Below are 11,392 nucleotides of genomic sequence, written 5' to 3'. Positions count from 1 at the left end.
CAGGGTTGCCCTGTGCTGCCTGGGAGCTCCGAGGTGGACACCCTGGGGCCTGGCGTGGTGACCTCCCGGCCGCCCCAAGCGGGCCCAGAGAGAAAGAGAGAGAGAGACAGAGTCAGAGACAGAGAGACAGAGAGACAGAGACAGAGGTAGACAGAGAGAGACCTGACCCGGCGGTGGGCTCAGGCTGTGCACTCTCGCTGGCCGGTGACCCGGTTCCCTCCCGCTGACCCCTCCGCGCCGGTTGTTGGGCGCCATCTGGCGGCCGCTTTTACAGAGTGGCCCTCCTCCGGAGCCCCGGCGACATGAGCAAGGGATGGGACTTGCAGGACGTCTGTGTGGTTTCCAGTGTGGGTCTGTGTGGAACAGAGCTGCTAAGAACATTCATGCCCCGGATTCTGTGTGAATGAACAGGAACGTGGCCGCAGCCCCCACCCCGCCCCCCGCCCCAGCCCCCGGGAGTGGCGGGAGTGGGGCCCTCCAGACCACCCTCGGGTTGGATGCCTCCCTCCCTGGAAGGACTCACGGGACTCCACAAAAGCTGACTTCCTGGAGGTCCAGCGGAGACCCCCAAGGCCCAAGGCCCCCCACCACCACCACCACAGATCACTGTGGAAGCCTTAACGACCCAAGGCTCCAGCTACATACAGACGCTCTTAGGAGGCAAGATACACCAAGGGCTTATGTAGGTTGCCACTTTCGGTGGTTGTTTCCGCGGCGTGTGAGTTTTGGAACCCGCCACGCCATTTTTCACAGAGGCCATACCGTTTCCCTTCACCACCAGTGAGGCGTGAGTGACTGACTTGGCTTCTCCGCGACCTCACTAGCAGTTTGATCCTGTTCCTGTATTTGGAAGAAGCCAGTCTCACCCATGTGTCCCCACAATGTCTCCCTCTAATTTTCTCACTTGCTTTTCCAGGGAACAGCTCACATCTTTTCATGCGCTCATTGGTCATCCATGCGTACCTCCTCCTCCCCAGGTGAAAGTGCCTGCTCTGTCTATTGGCCTTCCATTGTATTTGTATTTTTCAGTGTTGATTTCCCCCGGGTCTCCACTCCATTGTGGGGTTTTTTTTTGTTGTTGTTGTTTTTTTTTTCTGCTTAAAGATTGCCACCTGAGCTAAGCCTCTGTTTCCCATCTTTGTCAGTTTCAGAGGGTAGATTTCTCAGTCTTGCTCTTTCCCAAGTTCTGCACGCCCTTGTGTGTGTGTGTGTGTTTTTTTTTTTTTGCTCAAATATTGAACCTAAGCTAGCATCTGTTGCCCATCTTCGTCAGTTTGAGAGGGTAGGTTTCTCAGTGTTGCTTTTTCCCCAGGTCTCCAAGTCCCTCAGTGTGTGTGTGTGTGAGTGTGTGTGTTTTCTTTGCAAGATTGGCACTTGAGCTAACGTGTGTTGCCAATCTTTGTCAGTTTCAGAGGCTAGATTTTTCAGTATCGCACTTTCCCAAGGTCTCCACTCCCTTGCTCTTTTCTTTTCTTTTTTTTTTTTTTGGCTTAAAGATTGTCACCTGAGCTAGGCTCTGTTGCCCTGCTTCCTCCGTTTCAGAGGGTACCTTTTTTCAGGGTTGCTTTTTCACCGGGTCTCCTCGCCATTGTATTTTTTTATTTTTTATTTTTTTTGCTTAACGATTGCCACCTGAGCTAGCCTCTGTTGCCCATCTTCTTCAGTTTCAGATGGTAGATTTCTCAGTGTTGCTTTTTCCCCAGGTCTCCACGCCCTTGTGTGTTTCTTTTGCTTAACGATTGCCACCTGAGCTAGCCTCTGTGGCCCATCTTTGTCAGTTTCAGAGGGTAGATTTCTCAGTCTTGCTCTTTCCCAAGTTCTGCACGCCCTTGTGTGTGGGTTTTTTTTTTGTTTTTTTTTTTTTTGCTCAAATATTGAACCTAAGCTAGCATCTGTTGCCCTTCTTCGTCAGTTTCAGAGGGTGGATTTCTCCGTGTTGCTTTTTCCCCAGGTCTCCACGCCCTTGTGTGTTTCTTTTGCTTAACGATTGCCACCTGAGCTAGCCTCTGTGGCCCATTTTCGTCAGTTTCAGAGGGTGGATTTCTCAGTGTTGCTTTTTCCCCAGGTCTCCACGCCCTTGTGTGTTTCTTTTGCTTAACGATTGCCACCTGAGCTAGCCTCTGTGGCCCATTTTCGTCAGCTTCAGAGGGTGGATTTCTCAGTGTTGCTTTTTCCCCAGGTCTCCAAGTCCCTCAGTGTGTGTGTGTGTGAGTGTGTGTGTTTTCTTTGCAAGATTGGCACTTGAGCTAACGTGTGTTGCCAGTCTTTGTCAGTCAGAGGCTAGATTTTTCAGTATCGCTCTTTCCCAAGGTCTCCACTCCCTTGCTCTTTTCTTTCTTCCTACCTTTCTTTCTTTCTTTCTTTCTTTTTGGCTTAAATATTGTCACCTGAGCTAGGCTCTGTTGCCCTGCTTCCTCCGTTTCAGCGGGTACCTTTTTTCAGGGTTGCTTTTTCACCGGGTCTCCTCGCCATTGTAGTTTTTTATTTTATTTTATATTTTTGCTTAATGATTGCCACCTGAGGTAGCCTCTGTGGCCCATCTTCGTCAGTTTCAGAGGGTGGATTTCTCCGTGCTGCTTTTTCCCCAGGTCTCCACGCCCTTGTCTGTTTCTTTTGCTTAACGATTGCCACCTGAGCTAGTCTCTGTTGCCCATCTTTGTCAGTTTCAGAGGGTAGATTTCTCAGTCTTGCTCTTTCCCAAGTTCTGCACGCCCTTGTGTGTGTGTGTGTGTGTTTTTTTTTTTTTTTTGCTCAAATATTGAACCAAAGCTAGCATCTGTTGCCCATCTTCGGCAGTTTCAGAGGGTAGAATTCTCAGTGTTGCTTTTTCCCCAGGTCTCCACGCCCTTGTGTTTTCCTTTTGCTTAAAGATTGCCACCTGAGCTAGCCTCTGTTGCCCATCGTCGTCAGTTTCAGAGGGTACATTTCTCAGTGCTGCTTTTTCCCCAGGTCTCCACGCCCTTGTGTGTTTCTTTTGCTTAACGATTGCCACCTGAGCTAGCCTTTGTTGCGCTTCTTTCTCAGTTTCTGAGGGTGGATTTCTCCGTGTTGCTTTTTCCCCAGGTCTCCACGCACTTCCTTTTATTTTTCCTTAAAAATTGCCACCTGAGCTAGCCCGTGTTGCCCATGGTCGTCAGTTTGAGAGGGTGGATTTCTCAGTGTTGCTTTTTCCCCAGGTCTCCACGCCCTTGTGTGTTTCTTTTGCTTAACGATTGCCACCTGAGCTAGCCTCTGTGGCCCATCTTCGTCAGTTTCAGAGGGTAGATTTCTCAGTGCTGCTTTTTGCCCAGGTCTCCACGCCCCTGTGTGTTTCTTTTGCTTAACGATTGCCACCTGAGCTAGCCTCTGTTGCCCATGTTCGTCAGTTTCAGAGGGTGGATTTCTCCGTGCTGCTTTTTACCCGGGTCTCCACGCCCTGGTGTCTTTCTTTTCTGCTTAAAGGTTGCAACCTGAGCTAGGGTCTGTTGCCCATGTTCCTCAGTTTCAGAGGGTGGATTTCTCCGTGCTGCTTTTTACCCGGGTCTCCACGCCCTTGTGTGTTTCTTTTGCTTAACGATTGCCACCTGAGCTAGCCTCTGTGGCCCATTTTCGTCAGCTTCAGAGGGTGGATTTCTCAGTGTTGCTTTTTCCCCAGATCTCCACGTCCCTCAGTGTGTGTGTGTGTGTGAGTGTGTGTGTTTTCTTTGCAAGATTGGCACTTGAGCTAACGTGTGTTGCCAGTCTTTGTCAGTCAGAGGCTAGATTTTTCAGTATTGCTCTTTCCCAAGGTCTCCACTCCCTTGCTCTTTTCTTTCTTTCTTTCTTTCTTTCTTTCTTTCTTTCTTTCTTTCTTTCTTTCTTTCTTTCTTTCTTTTTGGCTTAAATATTGTCACCTGAGCTAGGCTCTGTTGCCCTGCTTCCTCCGTTTCAGCGGGTACCTTTTTTCAGGGTTGCTTTTTCACCGGGTCTCCTCGCCATTGTAGTTTTTTATTTTATTTTATTATTTTGCTTAATGATTGCCACCTGAGGTAGCCTCTGTTGCCCATTTTCGTCAGCTTCAGAGGGTAGATTTCTCAGTGTTGCTTTTTCCCCAGGTCTCCACGCCCTTGTGTGTTTCTTTTGCTTAAAGATTGCCACCTGAGCTAGCCTCTGTTGCGCTTCTTTCTCAGTTTCAGAGGGTAGATTTCTCAGTGTTGCTTTTTCGCCAGCTCTCCACGCCCTGGTGTCTTTCTTTTCTGCTTAAAGGTTCCAACCTGAGCTAGCGTCTGTTGCCCATGTTCCTCAGTTTCAGAGGGTGGATTTCTCCGTGCTGCTTTTTACCCGGGTCTCCACGCCCTTGTGTGTTTCTTTTGCTTAACGATTGCCACCTGAGCTAGCCTCTGTTGCGCTTCTTTCTCAGTTTCTGAGGGTGGATTTCTCAGTGTTGCTTTTTCCCCAGGTCTCCACGCCCTTGTGTGTTTCTTTTGCTTAACGATTGCCGCCTGAGCTAGCCTCTGTGGCCCATTTTCGTCAGCTTCAGAGGGTGGATTTCTCAGTGTTGCTTTTTCCCCAGGTCTCCACGTCCCTCAGTGTGTGTGTGTGTGTGAGTGTGTGTGTTTTCTTTGCAAGATTGGCACTTGAGCTAACGTGTGTTGCCCATCTTTGTCAGTTTCAGAGGCTAGATTTTTCAGTATCGCTCTTTCCCAAGGTCTCCACTCCCTTGCTCTTTTCTTCGTTTCTTTCTTTCTTTCTTTTTGGCTTAAATATTGTCACCTGAGCTAGGCTCTGTTGCCCTGCTTCCTCCGTTTCAGCGGGTACCTTTTTTCAGGGTTGCTTTTTCACCGGGTCTCCTCGCCATTGTAGTTTTTTATTTTATTTTATATTTTTGCTTAATGATTGCCACCTGAGGTAGCCTCTGTGGCCCATCTTCGTCAGTTTCAGAGGGTGGATTTCTCCGTGCTGCTTTTTCCCCAGGTCTCCACGCCCTTGTCTGTTTCTTTTGCTTAACGATTGCCACCTGAGCTAGTCTCTGTTGCCCATCTTTGTCAGTTTCAGAGGGTAGATTTCTCAGTCTTGCTCTTTCCCAAGTTCTGCACGCCCTTGTGTGTGTGTGTGTGTGTTTTTTTTTTTTTTTTGCTCAAATATTGAACCAAAGCTAGCATCTGTTGCCCATCTTCGGCAGTTTCAGAGGGTAGAATTCTCAGTGTTGCTTTTTCCCCAGGTCTCCACGCCCTTGTGTTTTCCTTTTGCTTAAAGATTGCCACCTGAGCTAGCCTCTGTTGCCCATCGTCGTCAGTTTCAGAGGGTACATTTCTCAGTGCTGCTTTTTCCCCAGGTCTCCACGCCCTTGTGTGTTTCTTTTGCTTAACGATTGCCACCTGAGCTAGCCTTTGTTGCGCTTCTTTCTCAGTTTCTGAGGGTGGATTTCTCCGTGTTGCTTTTTCCCCAGGTCTCCACGCACTTCCTTTTATTTTTCCTTAAAAATTGCCACCTGAGCTAGCCCGTGTTGCCCATGGTCGTCAGTTTGAGAGGGTGGATTTCTCAGTGTTGCTTTTTCCCCAGGTCTCCACGCCCTTGTGTGTTTCTTTTGCTTAACGATTGCCACCTGAGCTAGCCTCTGTGGCCCATCTTCGTCAGTTTCAGAGGGTAGATTTCTCAGTGCTGCTTTTTGCCCAGGTCTCCACGCCCCTGTGTGTTTCTTTTGCTTAACGATTGCCACCTGAGCTAGCCTCTGTTGCCCATGTTCGTCAGTTTCAGAGGGTGGATTTCTCCGTGCTGCTTTTTACCCGGGTCTCCACGCCCTGGTGTCTTTCTTTTCTGCTTAAAGGTTGCAACCTGAGCTAGGGTCTGTTGCCCATGTTCCTCAGTTTCAGAGGGTGGATTTCTCCGTGCTGCTTTTTACCCGGGTCTCCACGCCCTTGTGTGTTTCTTTTGCTTAACGATTGCCACCTGAGCTAGCCTCTGTGGCCCATTTTCGTCAGCTTCAGAGGGTGGATTTCTCAGTGTTGCTTTTTCCCCAGATCTCCACGTCCCTCAGTGTGTGTGTGTGTGTGAGTGTGTGTGTTTTCTTTGCAAGATTGGCACTTGAGCTAACGTGTGTTGCCAGTCTTTGTCAGTCAGAGGCTAGATTTTTCAGTATTGCTCTTTCCCAAGGTCTCCACTCCCTTGCTCTTTTCTTTCTTTCTTTCTTTCTTTCTTTCTTTCTTTCTTTCTTTCTTTCTTTCTTTTTGGCTTAAATATTGTCACCTGAGCTAGGCTCTGTTGCCCTGCTTCCTCCGTTTCAGCGGGTACCTTTTTTCAGGGTTGCTTTTTCACCGGGTCTCCTCGCCATTGTAGTTTTTTATTTTATTTTATTATTTTGCTTAATGATTGCCACCTGAGGTAGCCTCTGTTGCCCATTTTCGTCAGCTTCAGAGGGTAGATTTCTCAGTGTTGCTTTTTCCCCAGGTCTCCACGCCCTTGTGTGTTTCTTTTGCTTAAAGATTGCCACCTGAGCTAGCCTCTGTTGCGCTTCTTTCTCAGTTTCAGAGGGTAGATTTCTCAGTGTTGCTTTTTCGCCAGCTCTCCACGCCCTGGTGTCTTTCTTTTCTGCTTAAAGGTTCCAACCTGAGCTAGCGTCTGTTGCCCATGTTCCTCAGTTTCAGAGGGTGGATTTCTCCGTGCTGCTTTTTACCCGGGTCTCCACGCCCTTGTGTGTTTCTTTTGCTTAACGATTGCCACCTGAGCTAGCCTCTGTTGCGCTTCTTTCTCAGTTTCTGAGGGTGGATTTCTCAGTGTTGCTTTTTCCCCAGGTCTCCACGCCCTTGTGTGTTTCTTTTGCTTAACGATTGCCGCCTGAGCTAGCCTCTGTGGCCCATTTTCGTCAGCTTCAGAGGGTGGATTTCTCAGTGTTGCTTTTTCCCCAGGTCTCCACGTCCCTCAGTGTGTGTGTGTGTGTGAGTGTGTGTGTTTTCTTTGCAAGATTGGCACTTGAGCTAACGTGTGTTGCCCATCTTTGTCAGTTTCAGAGGCTAGATTTTTCAGTATCGCTCTTTCCCAAGGTCTCCACTCCCTTGCTCTTTTCTTCGTTTCTTTCTTTCTTTCTTTTTGGCTTAAATATTGTCACCTGAGCTAGGCTCTGTTGCCCTGCTTCCTCCGTTTCAGCGGGTACCTTTTTTCAGGGTTGCTTTTTCACCGGGTCTCCTCGCCATTGTAGTTTTTTATTTTATTTATTTATTTTTTTGCTTAACGATTGCCACCTGAGCTAGCCTGTGTTGCCCATGTTCGTCAGTTTCAGAGGGTAGATTTCTCAGCGTTGCTTTTTCCCCAGGTCTCTACGCGCTTGTGTGTGTGTGTGTGTGTGTGTGTGTTCTGCTTAAAGATTGCCACCCGAGCTAGCCCCTGTTGCCCATCTTCGTCAGTTTCAGAGGGTAGATTTCTCAGTGTTGATTTTCCCCCAGTTCTCCACGCCCTCGTGCTTTTTTTTTTTTTTTTAATTTCCTTAAATGTCGGCACCTCAGCTAGCCTCTTTTTCCCATCTTCGTCCGTTTCAGCGGGTAGACTCTCCGCCTGCCTTCGACAGACCCTCTGCGCTTGAAAGCTTTCCTCCTCCCGTCATCACGGTCCTTCTCGGATGACGTGCCTGGTTTCGGTTTGACCGTCCCCGCCCGCCCTGATTTTCTAAGTCCTCCCGGGAGCCCCGGGGGCGCTCCGGCCGCTCCGGGAAGCGGCGGCCTCCCGGCCGCACCGGCTCAGCCCGGCCCGGGCCGACCCCTGGCCTCTCTGGGGGAACTCTCCCCGTCCCCTTCCCGGTGAGCGCCCGAGAAACCTTTTCCGGGTCCCCCTCCTGCGGCTGGGGCTGCGCCTTGGCGGCCGGGAGCCCGCGGGCGGACGCCCCGGGGCCGAGCTGGGCCGGGAGGCTGGGTCCGAGGGGGCGCCGGGACGGGATCTGGCGGCCCGGCGGCCCGGCTGTGCTCCCTGGCGGGCCCGCGCTCCGGCTCCGTCCCGCTGAGGCGGTCGCCGGTCGCCGGGTGCCACCTGGCGGCCGCTTTTATATCGTCTCTTTCCTCCGGAGCTCCGGCGACGCAGGCCAAGGGACGGGACTCGGCCGCGGTGACCGAGGCAGAGTCCCGGGAGGCCGGCGTCGCTGGCGGGATCTGGCCCGGTGGCGCCGGGGCGTGAGCGCGACGCCCGCTCGCCGGAGATTGGAGGTGCAGGCTACTGAGGGAGGTGGCTGTCGCCGCGCCGCCCGGTGCCGGCCGGGGTGTGGGGCCTCCCGGACGGGTCGACCAGCAGCCGCCGGTGCCCCTCCGTCCCCGGGAGGGGGTGGGGGGCCGCCGCGGGGGAACGGGCGAGGGAACTCGTCCCGTGCCCGGCCGTCGTCCTGAGGGCGGCCCGGTGGTCGGGCCTTCCGCGTCGCCGATCCCCTTTCCGCGCCCCGCTCCGGAGGTGGGGGACCGGCCGGGGCCTTGTGGGGGAGGCCCGTGGAGGGCGCGACGGGCTCGGCCGCCGGGCTGGCCTTTTCCCCACTGGTCTTCCGAGTCGACCGGCTCTGGCGGTGGGGACCGGGCCCGGTCCTCGGATGCCTCCTCCTCCGTGGCAGTTTTTTGTCCAAGTCCCGCCCTGGAGAAGAGCGTGGACCGGCCGCGGGAGCCCTCGAGGGCGGGCCGGGGAGGGCGTCCCCGGCCGGGACGCGTGCCCGGGGTGGGTCCGGGCCGTCGGACCGGACTTCTCTCTCCGAGTTTCGCGGGTCGCGTCTTTGTCCGGAGGTGGGAGGGGGCCGGCTCGAGGCGTAGGTGGAGCCCCGGCTGAGGGACGGGAGCCACGGTCCCGCCCCGGGCCCGGTCGCCGGAGGCTCCTCCGTGGAATTCTTTTCTAAGTCCTGACCCGGCGACTCAGAGGGAGGGACCGACCGGTCCCGGCCCGCGCGGGCGGCCCGGGGAGGCTGTCCCCGGCTCCCCCTGCCGCCACGCTTCTGGGGTCGACCAGATGGCCCCGGGAGCTCCGGGCCTGGTGGCGATGGGGTCGTGCTTGGGGTCTGGTGGCCGTGGCCGTGATCCAGGGGTTCCCCTCGTGATCCGTGGGTGGGCCCCGTCTCCGGGCGCGGCGATTCTTGCCCCTGAATGGGTGGTTTTGTGCCGCCAGATAAGTGCCGACACGCTCTGCTCGGGTGACAGTCGCCCGAGAGCTTCCGGGTGCCTGGATGCGTGTGCGGGGAGGTCTCCGGGCTCTGGCCGAGAACCGGACGCCCGTTTCCACCCCCGCCGCTTGAGCCGCCCGCTGGGGCCTGCGCGCCGGCTCTTGTGCGTTCCAGGCGTCCCCGCGACCGTGGTGCCACCTCCGGTCTCTGGTACCCGAGGGCGGCGGGGTTAGGGGCGCGGGGTCCTCTACCACGTGCACTCCCTGCCGCCGGCACCCGGGTGCGGTCGCGACTTACCCCGTCCCGCCGGCTCCGTGCCAGTGCGTGTCAGGCGTTCTCGTCCTGGGGTCGTCGCCCGCGCTTGCTAGAGGAGGAGGGGGGCCGGTGAGGCTGAAGCAGGCTCCTCCGCTCGCTGTCCTCGCCGGCCTTCCCTTGCTCGGGGATCCCTCGCGTTATGCTGCTGATCGATGTGGTGATGCTGTGCTCTCCCGGGCCGGGCCTAAGCCGTGCCAGACGAGGGACGGACGTTCATGGCGAACGGGACCGCTCTTCTCGCTCTGCCCGCGGGCCCCCTCGCCCGTTCTCCCCCGCTGCGAGTGGCGTGTGGGAGGTGGCAGGGGTGCGGAATCCGGCCCGACCTCGCTCCCCCGCCCCGTGCCTTGGCGCGTGGGCGGTGTCGGGGTCTCCGTGACGCGGCGGATGCTCCGCCTGTGCCTCTTGGCTGTGTCTCGCGGGCGGCCCTCCCCACGGTGGGGCGGGCCGTGTTGCCGCCGCGCCGCGCGCCTTCTTGGACGCGTGAGCGCGCTCCCCCGGCCGTTGGCGGTGCCCCTGGAGTGTTCCAGGTCGTCCCTCAGGCGCCTGAGGCCGAGTGGCGGTGTCGTTCCCTGTTCCCGTCGCCCTCCTCAGGTGACCGCTGCGCTGGTGTGTCTGAGAAGCGGGGGGTCGAGTCGGTAAGGGAGGCGTGCCCGTCCCCCTCGGGGGGGACGGGTGCCTCGTCGCGCCCCCCCCCACGGCGTGCCGTGTGGGGGCGGGCAGGCTCGGGCGCGTGCCCGCGTGTTCCCCTTGCTGGGGTTTCCACGCGGGTGTGGGAGTGATCGTGGCGGGCCGAGCCAGCGGCGTGATGCTGGCTCTTTGGTTGGGAGGTGCTGTTTGATCGGCACCTCCGTCCCAGTCTCTGCCTCCCTTGGTCTCGGCCTGAGGGGAGGCACTGACTTGGGAGCCGCACAGGGGCCTTTTAGATCCCTAGCTAAGCCCAGTGTGGCCGGAGATGGCGAGCCCGGGGCAGCGCGGGCTCGCGGCCCTGACCACGGACGCTCCGACTTGCTCTAGGCCTTACCTCTACCGCAGACCCCTCCTGCGTTGTGTGGCCATGGTGTCTGTAAGCGCCTTGGTGGGCCCGATGGCGGACGATGGGCGGGGGCGACACGCCCTCGGGGAGAAAGCCTTCTCTAGCGATCCGAGAGGGTGCCTTGGGGTACCGGACCCCCCAGCCGCCGCCCCTCCTCTGCGCGTAGTAGCCACGGACGCCACCATCGTGGCGCGTGGGCAGAGCCGCTCTTTGCCTACCGCGGCCGGCGCCTCCCCCCTCCGAGTCGGGGGAGGGTCACGCCCGGCCGGGCCGTCGTTGGGCGCGGGGCCGCGCGTGTGCGCGAGCGTGCGCGTGGTTCTCCCGTCGCGTGCTGGGGTGGGGAGAGGGCCCGGCCCTGTCCGGGCTCCGCCCCGCCGCGAGCGGCTGGCTCTCCGCTCGCTCCCGTCCCGAGCCGCAGCCGGTGGTGGCGTGCGGGCATGGGTGGGGGCCGCCGCCGCTCTCGGGCGCGTTCCCTCGGGACGTGGGTCCCGGAGCAGACCAGACAGGCAGACGGGTGGCTGGGTGGACGGGGCGGCCCCCGGCGGCGGGGGCGCCTCACGTAGGCCCCGGCGGTGGGGCCGGGCCCGCGGGAGGCCGAAGGGTGGCTGAGGCCGGCCGGCGTCCCAGGCGTCGTGGGACCGCCCTCGCGTGTCGTTGGCGGTGGGATCCCGCGTGTGTTTTCCTGGTGGCCCGTCCGCGCCCGAGGCCGTCCCCGGGAGCCTTCCCGCGAGCCCGCGCTCCCTCCGTCGAGGCGCGCGCCGCGCTCCCCGTTGCCGCCGGTGCTCCCCCGCCCGGGCAGACGCCTGGCCGCGCCGCCCACCGGCCGGGACCGAAATGGGCCTCGCCGCGCGGGTGTCGCCTCCGGCCACCGAGGCCGGTGGTGGCCCCGGGCAAAGTGCTCTCGGCTCCGGTTGGGTGGCGCCCGTGCGCCAGGCGCCCGGCGTGGGACGCCGGCACCGTGTGCGGGA

This window comes from Equus caballus, unplaced genomic scaffold (assembly GCF_041296265.1).
Source record: "Equus caballus isolate H_3958 breed thoroughbred unplaced genomic scaffold, TB-T2T haplotype2-0000894, whole genome shotgun sequence".
NCBI lineage: Eukaryota > Metazoa > Chordata > Mammalia > Perissodactyla > Equidae > Equus > Equus caballus.
This window is presented reverse-complemented; position numbering follows the sequence as displayed.